The sequence below is a fragment of the Perna viridis genome, chromosome 8, assembly GCF_037379345.1.
Source record: "Perna viridis isolate PV_CMFRI_1.1 ecotype Kerala chromosome 8, ASM3737934v1, whole genome shotgun sequence".
Taxonomy (NCBI): Eukaryota; Metazoa; Mollusca; class Bivalvia; order Mytilida; family Mytilidae; genus Perna; species Perna viridis.
The window spans coordinates 15225671-15240598 of record NC_142452.1 but is presented as its reverse complement, the minus strand read 5'-3'; positions in this window follow the sequence as shown (position 1 = coordinate 15240598).

The following is a 14928-nucleotide window of genomic DNA, read 5'->3' as shown; positions in this document are numbered from 1 at the left end:
TTTTGTTTTGATTTGTTGTTTTGTTTTTAGTTCTGGAGATCAAGATGTTATTTTGCCTTTAAAGTTTAGTTTATTCAGATCAGGTTATAAACATTTAACTGAAATTAACATAGATACATACGTATATGTACATACACCCATGCATACAATCAGGAAAAATACTACATAATCAACTTTTTACTGAAACTTCAGTAATTAAATAGGTTGTGACATAGACAAATATGCCAGTCTTAGCGTTTTATGTTGAAGTAGGGTGCATATTTTACATATAATTTAATAACCGTACTTGCCATTGCAACTTTCTTGACACCATTTGAATGTTTAAACATTGTGCTCAATAATTGTACCTTAATATATTTAGTTTATTTCTAGTTGATGTTACTTAGACGCACAAAGAGTAATCAAAGGAACCAAGGTTATAGCAATAATCAAAAGAATGTAATCCAGGAACCAGACAAGGAAAACAGACATACACAACAAAGAACATAAAGTAACTAAAATCTTACATACAAAGTAAAAAAAAAGAAATGAGCAACTCGGACTCTCCTAACAACTGGGAGCATGGACCAGGTGCACCTATAGGATAAGCGTCCTCTGTTTTTCTAGAAACACCCACCGAGTTGCTCATAAAAAGTCAAGTCCGGGTTAGACAAACGAGGAAAGGAAAAATATGACCCGTTGAATAAATCAGTTTTCATGGTGCAGATAGATACACCATAACGATTCACGAGTTTATGATGACGACCATAAATCTTCTGTAGCAATGACTTCAAGCTTGTAGCAACATAATCCTGTTCTAGAAGCCTATTTGTTAGAGTTCTATTCGCGATACAAAAAGTCTGCGTAGTTTCGGAAAGCTCTGGCATAACGAATGAGTTGTGATATGAACACTCCATACGCAGGTGCTGAAGGGATGTTGCCACAGATGAAAGGAAAGTTGACAATTCTGAATGAAATGTCATCACGTATGTCGTAAAGTTTGGTTAATAGTTTTCCTTTACCATCGATTTCTAAGTGTAAGTCAAGATATGTGACTGACTTCACAGTGTCTGTAGTATCCTTTATCTCAAGTTCCTTTGGGTAGTTGCGATGTACATGTATCAAGTTCTCGAAATTTGGATTGTTTAAAGATAATACGTGATCCAGCAACGGAGACATAATAATCTTGAATATTTGACCCAGTGAAATAAAAAAAGGCTCATATTAAGAAAAAGAATTTAAGAAAATTAGTTCGTGAACGGGAGGTAAAAATATGCCGGAAAATTGACATGGAGTCAATGAGTAGTGATTGCACGCTATACCCTCCCAGTCAAAGGACAATTTGTGATATGATAAGGTACAGGTCCTTTGAGAAAGACAACTTTGTATTAATTTGTTAAATTCATTTTTTAAAACTAAAATTTAAAAAAAAAACTCAAAAATATCTGTTTTCGGGTGTTTCGGGCTTTTCGTATACTAGTAACCTTTCTTAAACCTCGTGAAGATGAATTCCCTAGCGTATACTATGACAGTTTATATAAAATATCGAAAATGATGACCTCACATTTCAAATACAAATAGACTGGAGACGTTGACAAACACAAACAAACATTGTGACAAATTATTCTGAAGGGTTAAATAAGAATTATTGGAATTTTACATTTACGAAATTCCAAAAATTTATATCGTTTGAACTTGTTTCAAAACCAAAAGACAACTTAAGAATCAGGCAAAATGAGAAAAATCAGAGACATGCATGTCAAAACCCCAGCAATCTGACAATATAATTTTACTCTGGGATACTTTCTCTATTTGGAACGACTACTATTTGATCTCTGCATCGCTGACTTTGCTCAGAATTTATTCAATAGAATGTTAGAAAAAGGTTTTTGGGTTATCTGTCCTTAAAATGTTCATTTTCAGTGCATTTCAATGAAATTACAACTCGTTTTACCAACATGATACGAAACAAATAGTGTCTTATTTCCTTGCTTTTGATGGCGCAAATAGTCAAAGTAAACTTTCAAAACGGTGGGTTTTGTCTACCAATGTTTCACCCGCTGCCTAGTTCGTACAGAACCTGACACTTACAATACTTGATTACATCTTGACAAATTCTACATTTTACGCGATCGATTTTGATGGCACACACTGATAACACAGTTGGAAGTTCATCAGATTTTTAATGTTAGTATTATTGTTATTTAATTGTTGGTGATACCTCAACAAATATCTTGCAAACTATAAAAGAGGTCTGGTAAATATTTAGATAATATGTGTTTTATAAAGGAAGCCAACAACTGTGAAAAAACAACTCTAGTGTTCATGTGTAAGACGAAGAAAGAAGAAATATATGTGTCTTTGTATAGGTTCAAGATTTTATAATTCGATCAGAAAATTTAAACATGAATGACAAAAGGGCCTTTTTGAATTGAAATATAGGATCCAAACATGTTTTGTTCAGACTATAGGGTCAAATTCTCAATGAATAATCTGTTGACAATGATTAGGAATGAATACTAATTAATGTTAACACTGTAACAAAGTATTGATTGTATAGTTTCGTTGATTCCTCAACTTGTTTTATCTATGTATTTTTTGTACAAATAGTTCTTGAATGTATAAAGACGATCCTTTTAAAGGTAAAAAAGTCACCGAACTAGGTCATATGATTTACACCTTACCGTCATGCACATGACTTGGAAATTACATTAAAATTCTATTCATCGCCTTGGATATCTTCGATAAATACAGTGTCATCTTGTCGCATGATTTATTGCTAAGTAAAAATAAAAGCATCGGGCGGTTTAATTTATTGAATTTGCATTGTCCCATGTTTTATAGTAAATTTCTACTATGCTAATTTACTTTGTCTATTTCGGATTATTTTCCACCGTTGCACATACTTTAATTTGTAACATGATACTTTTTTTCAATTGAATGATATCGTCAGAAGGCTGACTATAACCAGTGGATACCACTCAATTATAATACGACATGTGCCGCTGGCGGAGCATAACATGCTTAACGCTCAAGAGCACCTAATATCCTTCCCGGTTTTTCGTTGGAGTTCATAATACTTGTTCTTAAGTTTTTTGTGTTGCGTTTTGTATTCCTTATCTTCAGTTTTTATATGTAATATATTCAATTTGGAATAATAAAGGTCGTCTGCTTATCTTGAAGAGTCCGCGAAAGAGAAAAAAAACTTTGTTACGGTGATAATTCTAAAATATTTTTTGAAATGTTCTCATTTATCTAATGCATTAAGAATTCCATGTATCAGATCTCTTCTGTCGATAAAATCCTTAACATCTGGTATGGTGTCATTAATATTAATCTTCCACATTAGAATCAGTCTGAAAGTCTGACTTTCTATACTACCATATATAATTACAATTTTAGAAACTTTTTTCTGTTGGTACACAAAGTCTTGTTGCTAGCTCAAACCCGTTCCTGCTGATAAAAAAGCAGCTAAATTATGTAGACTTTCTGCACTAGAAATGTTCTCTAAGGCTTCTTAAATAAAATGATTTATACGTTAACTATCTATTCACTATTTTGATTAAAAGTTTCTTGTTTAGGTATGCACATAATATCATATGGTTTTCTCAACTTCTCGTCTTCTATCAAAGTTAAACCCCGTGAGTATATATTTAGTACGTTAATGATGTCAAATATTGAGTACACCATTAGATACTTAGCTTGTGTCGATAAGAACTAACACAAACACTAACAAGAAGAATCTCCTCTCCGTTATTCAACTCATCTTTACTAAATTCTGGGGTCACAGGCTGCGTAGTTTCTAGAACAAAAATAAAGCAAAACATGTTGTAATATGATAGAGTAAATGTAAGATATAGTTTTTTTATTTTTATTTTATTTATCAATCCGTTAAACCAACGATCGCTACCCTTCTCTATCGTATAAACGTATATAATACGTTGATCTACTGTGTTAAATCTAAAATAATTTAAAATTGTATTATTTTGGACTCGTTTTGATAAAAAAATTAAGATTTACATGACCTGACCATCCATAATTTTACATAACACATAAATATTTAAATTAGTTAAAAGTAAACAATCATCGATACCTCTGCGATCATTTAACCAGCGGTCATCAATCTGACGGATCGGTTCGGTGACTGTATTTTTTGCACAAGCTGGACGTACTACTTAACAACTGTAGTAAAATTTAATTACCTTGATATACAGGTATCGGTGCAGCAGTATCAATCTTAATTTCATGAACAACTTTCGAGCCATGATAATACTTAATAACACCATATTTCTCTTATTCGTTACGTAAATACGATTTGATTCTACATGAGACTTTAAACTGAATCCTACAAGAACGTCTAACTTGGAATTTCAGGGTATTCAAGTCTATGTTTTGACGCTGTTTGAAATTGACATCAAGGTCAAGGTGACGTCACCAGTACTTTGTATAAAATTGATCGTGTGCGACATTCCTTTATCGGTCATTTCCAAACGCTTTTCTGAAGTTCAAGTACTTTTTATTGTTTTATCAACATCAGGTTGCTGTACATTACATACCCAAAAATCGTCTTTTTTATTCCCATATTTACACCGACAATTTGAAAGAACAGTGCAAGTATGAGATGTTAGAAATATCACCATGGTATTAATTCGCATGGCCGTACATGTACACAACGGGTAAACTAGTAAAATAAACGAAGCAAAGAAAAAATGTTACCCAGCCCTTGATCCAATATGGCGGTAAATTTCTTATCTCTTGATGTTCTACTTCCAAGTATATTTACTCTTCCATGTTTCTCGTGCACAAAGAAATACGTCACTTCCGGTTTCATAATGAATGTTATTGGAAATATTGATTATCATAGGCAAAATTCGTTGGAGTATAACATTTTGTTTCAGCGTATGCACAATCCATCAGTAATATACGTGATTTGGTAAACAAGACGGGGACTTATGCTTAGAATTTTTTCACGATTAATTCAACGAATCTAAAATAAATCTAAAATGAATAACACTCGAGCAATAAATATAATAAAGAATGATTCCCTTGATTACTCTTTCATACCACTGGGTCGATACTTCTGCTTGGTGATTTTGTCCCCTACGGTATCATCAACCCAGTAATACAATTTTAAAATTTATGATTGTAACAAAAGGAATGAAAGAAAAAACTGCCCCGGACGTCGCCCAGTTTAGAAAAGGTCCGATCCTGACAACAGATCGGACACACTCACTGTGTCACCTGATGCATATCTTAGCACGCTCACATCTGGTGTGGAAAGTGCCCAGACCAATTCATCAAAAAGTACACAATCACACATTCAGTCTGCATACCATCTATTCCAGTACAACAATTCTGATATTTCAAAATTATCAAACCATGTTCCATCACTTTAAATGATATATTTGACCACAACGATGACGAATCACATTGTACCATATCAAAATGTGGTATTAAAAATTGCACAAAATGCAACATTCTAATAACTGACTCTTATTTCTCCAGTTCCCTTACAAACAAAACCTTCCATACAAAAAGTCACGACGACTTAAGTTTGGCAAATCAACAAACGTATTATATAGATTAGAATGCAACTTATGTGGTTTAGTATTTGTCGGAGAAACACAAGTACGGTCAAACAAAAGAATAATAAAGTGTGGTCATCGATTGGGAATTAAAACCACAAAATTCCCGACTGATTTGATCAACAAGACCATTCAATCCTCTCTATGAAAGTTCGTATTTTAGAAAAAAAATTACCATCCAACGAACAGTCTTGTTCTAAGTAAAAACTATCGTAGGGAAGGAGATGAATACTGGATACGCAGACTAGGTACTGCAATACCTTACGCATGCAATGACAACATCGAAAGTATGGGAAAGTCAATATAACAATAGCATAAAAGTGGTGAATTTTTTATACAGACTTTTTGCCATCATTTTGGATTTGGGTTTCCACAGATTCTTTAAACCAGTTTGTATGAAACGATAAGATGAAGGAAAACGATTATTTCTTCCACTACCGTTTGTCAACAAAGGTATAGTTGCAATTAATTTGGCTAACATCCTTCATCACGAAAACGTTACCAACAAATTTCCCCCATATTTCAAAGACAAGTCTATACCAATTATTTCATATTTCTATACTTCACCCATGGCATCCAAACTTTTCGATCCTAAAAGGCTATTGCAGAACCTCGAGATTGAGGACTTCAAGGCTAAACCACTTGACTGCTCTTGGTCACGACGATACGGGAGATTTAATCATCATCGAAAAAGAATCTCTGCGTAATATCCTTTCTAAAGGTCCCAAGCACCGGTAATCACGCTCCATAAATTGGAATTATAAATTTCAAGTTCTCATGGATGCCATGGAGGACTATGCAAGAAAATGGATAAAACGAGAACACGAAGACATTGATTTTCTGTCAGAGTAGTTAAAGGTCGTGATGTTTTCAAAGACACCGATGTAGCAAAAACATTGTCTACTATACATGACAAATATATTGTCGTACCAGCATACAAGGCCCAAAACAACATTGTTTTCGTCTGCAAAACGTTTTACATCCAATGGTTATTATCAGAGGTAGACGTAGAAATAATAGCAGTGATACTATCTATACTGCTACCACACTCTCCATAGCAGATATTGTTGAGAACCATCAATATATGCTATCCTCTTTTGGTCTCGATCTCTACCAAGGAAGATGATTGTGATTTATGTACTGGATTCCTTAACTCCACAAGAATCCATAAAAACAACGTTGCATTGCTGAATTTGCAAAGTGTACCTTTAAACCTCTTTCAAAACTTTTAAATTCTATACAGAGGGTCTGTAGTTCTACCACAATACTTGTTACTCTCTTAGTGGTATTAATTCAATGTGGATCCTGAAAAAAATCGAAAGATCTTTTGGAGACAATCAGTTCAAGATTGTTATCTAATATAATAGCATTAAAACATATGATTTTTCAGCACTGTATACTTCTGTTCCCCATACTCAGATAAAATCCCGACTTAAAAACATATATCATTGTTTTTGTAAAAACAATATGGTACACCTAGATACAAATATATAGTTCTTGGTAGAGACTCCTCATACTTTGTCAGAAATAATTCCAAATTATCGTCCAAATATACAGAGGGGGATGATTACAATATGCTGGAATTTTTAATCGACAACATATTTGTCCAGTGTTGTGGACGTGTTTCTCAACAAACGGTTGGCATTCCAATGGGAACTTATTGTGCTCCTTTACTTGATGACATATTCCTTCACTCTTATGAGGCTGATTATATCGCTGATCTGATCCTAAAGAAATAATATCGTTTGGCTAGATCCTTTGATCTCAGCTTCCACTATATAGATGACGTATTATCTTCAAACAATCCTAATTTCGGGGATTTGATACATCGCACCTACCCCAAAGAACTTGAGATAAAGGATACTTCAGACACTGTTAACTCGGCCTCATATCTTGACCTACACTTAGAAATAGATGGTAAGGAAAAACTATTGACCAAACTACGACAAACGGTGATTTTCATGTGGCAACATCACTGCAGCACCTGCGTATGGAGAGTTCATATCACAACTCATACGTTATGTCAGAGCTTGCCAAACTACGCAGACGTTTTTGTATCGCGCTAGAATTCTGACAAATATGCTTCTAGAACAGGGTTATGATGCTACAAAGTGGAAGTCATCACGACAGAAGGTTGTGATCGTCATCATGAACTCGTATATTGTTATTGTGTGTCCATCTGCACCATTAAAACTGATTTTTTTCAATGGGTCATAGTTTTCCTTTCTTTGTTTGTACACCCCGGACTTGACTTTTTATGAGCAGCTCGGCGGGTGTTTCTAGAAAAGCAGAGGACGCCAACCCTATCGGTGCATTTGGTCCATACTCCAAGTTTTTGAGTCCGAGTTTCTCATTTCCCTTTGTTACATTGTATGTATGATTTTAGTTACTTTATGTTCTTTGTTGTGTATATCTGTTTTCCATGTCTGGTCTTTGTCCTTGGATTACATTCTTTTGATTATCGCTATAACCTAGGTTCCCTTGATTACTCTATTGCACATTTTGAAGTATTGATTTGTAATGAAGACGTTAATGATAAGTAGGTGTTGTTTACAAAAACTTTCAACCATACTGTAAGTTTAATCGTTCGGAAATTCAGGTTTAACTAGTGAACATAATTTGTGTATTGCTTTTTCTGCAAATTTACATTCATGACTTAGCTTCTTTGACAACATTATAACAGCGAGAAAATGATAAAGTTGACCAATTAATAAGACTTGTTTACAATTAGTTTCTGGATTTAGATATGCCTATGTATTTGATTCCAATGCAGCTGATGAAAGGTTATCACTTACAACAAGTATACAACATATCGAAATTTACAACATTAATGTAATATGTATTTTTGTAATTTTCAAATATATCTGACTTTTTGACTATTTAAAGAAATGTTTTTAATTTACCTTTCAATCGGTCTTGAGTTCCTAGATATCTGTGTTTAAGATACCTGTGGATTCCTATTGTTCTAATAAAATGCTAGTGTTTTTGTCACCCACGCCAATAGTTTAACAATCGGAAAGTAAAAAGTATTTTCTGAATATCAAAATCTTATTAAAAAGATACACATCACCACGGAAACTGTATTTCAAATCACTGCCGTAACAAATTTATTTCATTACTTTCAAATGAAAAAAAAAACTGACCCTTAACATTTTTGTTGAGTATTAAGTACCAGACCATATAAAATTCAAACACTGCCTATGGTACAAAACCCACCGATAAACAATATCTTTACGAGCTTTAGAAGTAACGATAGTCATTTCTATATTCAAATCCGTACTTTTGAGAACACAATACATCAATCGTAAACTAAAACCAACTAAATCAAAGCAAATCAAGGACAATATCTCTTGCAAAATGCACATTTTATGTTCAATCTCAATTTTATCTCAAAATCAAAACAACAAAATGAAAAACTGTGACTAGTTATTTGGGCTGAAAGTGATTCTAAAGAAGAAACACAATGATATTGCTTCGTTATTGACATGACTGTCTGATTTTTATAACGTCTGCTCCTTTAAAAACCAAAAAAAAAAAAAAAAAAAAACAAGAACATGTAAAAAATGGTCATCGTTAACCAATAAATGAGTGCGAGTGTATAATGTCTAAATATCGGATGAAAACATTCCAAGTTAAATGAGTATAATTTCAAAATTGAAACGAAAATATCTGGCCAGATTGTTCAATCTCGTGCAAAAAATTTAAGTTTGACTTCATCATTAATCATTAATCAATAATTAACAAATCAACACGAGAAATATGATATTGAAACGTATATCGTTTTTTCTCTAGTTTGTTGTTCTTCAGTTTTTAGATTAAGATTCCACATCTTCACACGGTGGTTGCTGTAATCTAACAAAGCGCCATCTATAAAGGAAGGTACTTACCGAAGACTTTTATGTGAAATGGTATTACCGATCAAAAATGGTAAATCGTTTAAAGAAATAATGTTTCAACGCTTTATGATTATGTTGAATGCTTTTGATTGAGTTTACGATGCGAATTTGAGGGAAAAAACCACAACATTCTCTTGCGTTTAAAGCCATACTTTACTATTTAGCACATATGTAGGACTCACACACGTGTCCGGTTCAACACATATATCCGATCGCGCGTAACATGACCAATGATACGTCACAAACCATAAACTACAGTGTCATAATAATTAATCAACCTGCAAAAAAAAGGTTAGTTGTTCAAACAGACAGGAGAGACTAAACTTTTCGGAAAGAGAGCACAAACATTAGCGCGGGTGAAACATTGCTTCTTCGTCATTTACTTCTCGATGTGGGGATAAGTTTTTAACACAGATTATATCTAACGAGAACCAGTATATCGTAATTGTGTTCTATTTATTTGTTGTTATGTTTTGTTTTGAGGCTAAGTTATACGGATTGTTTCTGCATTTAACCGACAACTTTTATAACAAAATGTGTCATCTAGTAACCAGTCCTGGAATGCTTTCTTAGGATATAAACCAACCAAAAATAAAAACAAATAAAAAAACAAAACAAAAAAAAAAAAAAAAAAAAAAAAAAAAAAACCAACAAACAAATAAAGCGCTTGATTTAATGAGTATCAACTGTTATATATGTAAGTGTCATAAGCCCATTGTACATTTTGTGAGCAAAATACTCGCGAATACAAATATAAATGGCGTTTATTATTCAGAACCCCCCTTTTTGCGTCTGTAACTTTGGTTAAGTGTCAAACTAAAGTACCCCGATACAAACTTTTAAAGATTATTTATTAGCCCATTATAATCATTTCTGTTTTTTTTTGTTAACTGTTCTGTGAATAAAAGATTCAGGTACTGGATTTAACAATTAACAAAAATTGTTTCTGTATATTTGTTGGTTGGTTGGTTTATGTCGTTACAACACGTTTTAGGACTGGAAAAATGATTTATATGAATCATACATTGTACTGGTCACACATATTTATTGGGAAAACGTGAAGGAAATATCGTCTTTCTAATCTCCGAACGAATATAAACGGTTTTGTTAGATATTGTTAAATCGGACATGTTTTTGCGATCGAATTAGACATGTTTATGAGAGCGACCGCCTCATTGTAGGGTTTACTTGTTTTGCAATTTCCAAGACATGAATTGACGTCACAATATGATTGGACTGCATTGTGACATTGGACACTTTTCTTGAACCGAACATGAATCCGAGTCTTACATATATATTAAAATGTACCTAGACGGTTTATTCACGTTTGCAAATAAAATATTTTTTTTGTATACACTATTAGAATGCTTGTCGGCTAGGACGTGTTTTTTTTTAAATTTCAACTGATTGTTCTTATACATGTGATTGTAATTTTTTCTAAAACATCACTGAACGAATGCATTTACCAAATTACAAAAAGTGTGCAAAAGAACTATAAAATCTATACAGATTCATCAATTGTTCAACAATTCAAATACGTCGAAACCCAAGTCCATGATCTGAACATGAAAAAAGACCATTTATTAACAAAATTGGACACAAAAATGTTTTTGTTATAGACAGGTTTCAACTGACTTGATGTTATATGTATAATTTGATCTATATGAATTGAAAGCAACAATTGATGTTCTTTCAATATAATTCGACGCGGTGTATTGATACTTTATATTTTTATTACATAATGAATTTCAGATACAACCTCTATTGGTGTTTTGGTTTTTTGTCGGAAAATTTTGAAAGGGAACTGTTCGTTAAATTTAAGGTTTTTAAGAAAGGTGACATGGTGTATTTTTTTTAGAGCTTCCATTTCAACAAACTTTAAAGTGGTTACATGTTACTTGTCTTAGTTTATGATTGTCTACATTACATAAAATTAATTTCTGTCTAAGTTAAGCATATGCTTATACTATAATATAAAATCATTCCATGATTGCCAGTACATGGTGGTTTATGTTAAAGTAATATACCTTACGAAAATTTCAAAACCTTTTAATTGTCGACCAGAGGCAACTCCACCAGACATATCTTCCTAAATTACAGAATCGTCCCAACATCTTCGTAGAGACTTAGCAAGTCACGTGGTGATGACATTTTGTTGACATCCACGATTGATTTAAAACATTACTTAAAGTGTGGCATTGCCAAATAACTAAATATTTAATGTAGCAATCAACGACAATATAGCTAAGGTTTACATGTATGGTGCAGAACCTTAAGGAAAGGCTTAAATTATTATCACATATTATTCTATTCAAAAACTGATGACGGCCATATCGTTTTGTTAAACGAAAAAAAAAGCCATAGTAATTCCCAAAAGGAACTTCGATATCATCTAGGCAAATGTAAATGCAACTACACAAAAACATTTAAATGTATATGTAAGCCATCGAAGTAACTATGCCAAAATAGCAGATTAACCTCAATGTCATGAGCTTTGGACCTCATTAGATGTCTTGAAACGTAACTCACAATATTTTAAGAATGTATAGAATGTTTTGAGAAATAGAGTTGATTTTGTTTTGTTTCTTTAAGACATCACTGACACCAAAAATATCTTTGAGATACTCCAAAACACATTTCGTGATTAAATGAAAAAAAAGTTATTCTTCAAGCTGTTTATGTCTGAAAACGCCGAGGTTTATTTGTTGTATAAACTTATGTATTAATACGCCCTCTGAAAAGTGATATCACTATGCTTGTATTTGTATTTTCTGAAGAATCCAATAAATAAATCAATTTATTTCTTAAAGTATAGGGGAAGGTCACCAAACCAAACCGCTTATACATGTTTTCTTTTTTTTTTTTTTTTTTTTTTTTTTTTTTTTTTTTTTTTTTAATAAGTTTTTAAAACTCAAATAATTACTTGAACTGTAACTAGCACAAGGTGTGTTAAACTATTATGTTAACGTGTATGGTAAAATAACTTTCGAAGTTGGAGATTAGCATTTTCATAGTTACAAAATCGTGTTTAATGAACCTTTTCAAAAATAATCCATTCTTCCTTTACCTAAAACATATATAGTTTGCTTCTTCCTTAGAGACCAAGAAGTTTTAAACTATTGTATAATTTGAATCGGACTGTTAAAATTACATCTGAAACATAAAACATAAATGAAAATAAAACTAAAAAAAACCAATTTGTTTACATAAGAAAACGTTTTTTTTTGTATTTAATCTTTAAATATATATATGTCTAAAAACAAAAATACATTCTTTGCAGATGATGTCCTTTAAGAATGGATAAATTTATGCCTTTTTGAGAGGTGAAGAGATTTTTGGACTGCGTTATATGGTTGCATAACTGTTTGTAACGATAAATAATATTTATTGTTCTTCTCTTCCAATCATTCCTCAAAGTTTACTCCTGTATATTTTTGGCACAAATTTTGATATAGTAGAAACCATGGCCTTTATTTTGACCCAGGTGTTAGTCTATTGTAAACTTACTTACTTAAATATTTAAATAAGAATGTTCATCTCATTTAAGTTTTGATAATATTTAAAAAATTGTTTTATGGAAACGCTTTCCATTATTTTTCACTGCTATTTTCCTTTTGTCTGCTGTTTTTTTTATACTTCCATCTACCGCTGTACATTTGCTTGATAAATGATAAAATGCTTGAAAAAAATACCAATGACCTTTTATATGGGTGTAGATATATTATCATATTTATAACCTTAACGCCAAACACGCTAAGAGATGAACTTCGTCATTAGCACTTACGCGGCATTCATTAACGAACCAAACTCAAGACAGTTATAGTGCTTTATTGTTCGTCGGTCACTAAGTTCGGTCATTACCAAGAGCAATAAACAAGACAAAATGAGAAAAAAAGAAAAGAAAACGTATTGTATTGAATTTAACTAGAAGGTCTTTTTTACAAAGATTCCAATGTTTAATTTCAGGCGATCCTTTCATACAATTATTCGTTGAATAAATATAAGCTCATGCAGTATAATAGTTTATTATACTTCATGTCAATTTGTTGAATTTTGATTGGTTCAGTCCGAGGGTAATATTCTGCTCAATCGCATGTTTCAGAGGGTGGTAGTGTTTTTGTCTATTATCCTCTCGTGAACAGCTGAACTGGTTCCTGTGAAAATTAGTACCAGATTAATCTTAGTCAGTTTTGCGTTTGACGGAATTAATATGCACAAAGTCACTAACGTTAACTGATATGAATTTTATTTAGAGATTTAGTATGTTTTTTTTTGTAATGATGGCAAAACAACTATGAATCTGTACCGAAACACCTGTAATTGTATTTGCAAAACAAAATTTAGAATTTGTAAAGAAAGATTATGTCATTGTTGTTAAATTTCCATACAATGCATTCGTGACCTTTAAAGTTTTTGTTCTTTGTCGTTGTCAATTCTGCCTCGTAACGACCTACGGTAATAGTATAGGTAAGAGGGTGATAGAGAGTTTGTAACCCCTTGAAAATACATTGTCAACTGTTCTATCACCCCCCTACCTATATGTAATTTATATACAATTTGGGACAATATTTTCCAATATTCATACAATAACCCTATAACATTCATACCTATATCCTGTCATTTGCATGTAGTAATCAACCTTTTTATATATATACATATATGCAATAACCCTGGAAACTTCATGGAATAATTCTGTAATATTATAATAGGATATAACAATAAACCTTAATGACGTCAACTAAACATACTATATATTCAGCTTTTATCAGTATTTGAAAATGCGTGTTTAAAATTTAAAGGTACGGTTAGTAGCTAAACAAATGATACTATTAAAAGTTAAGCAAGTTGTATCTAATAGATTTTTATCGTTAACTGTTTTTAGACAATTATTTAATATCAGATAGAGAGACAATGATATTGATGAAGACAAAAAAGGATTAATAGTTGGAAAGAGTGAATAATTAAAATATGGCCACGAATGCCGAGGAACGCCTAGATTTAAGGAGTGTGTAGAACTTGTTCCACGTACGAGTTAAATTTTAATGTGTTCCTGGCACGAGTGATCATATTTTTATTACTTTAATAACAAATTGATTATCCCATTTATAAAATAGATTTTCTCCATTATTTGTTGCTATTTTCAACATATTTCGATTAATTTATTAAGCGGATTGCTATTCGTGTAGTGAAGTTTTGTGACGTTTTGGTGGAAGAAAGTTCGAGAATTAAATTACTGAATTTATTCCAAAGTGTGAATTATGGAAAATGTTTACACTGTGATAATTCGGTTAACAAGTGCTGTCTTTAGAATAATGATTGTTAAAATTGTTACAACTGTAGCTTTTTTTACAGTTACAATGTACTTCATTTATCATACGTGTTATACATACCAAACTGATTGTTTCAATATACGAAACATATCAAAATTTAATACCCTTTATCTCAATGCACATATAAATAGGATGAAT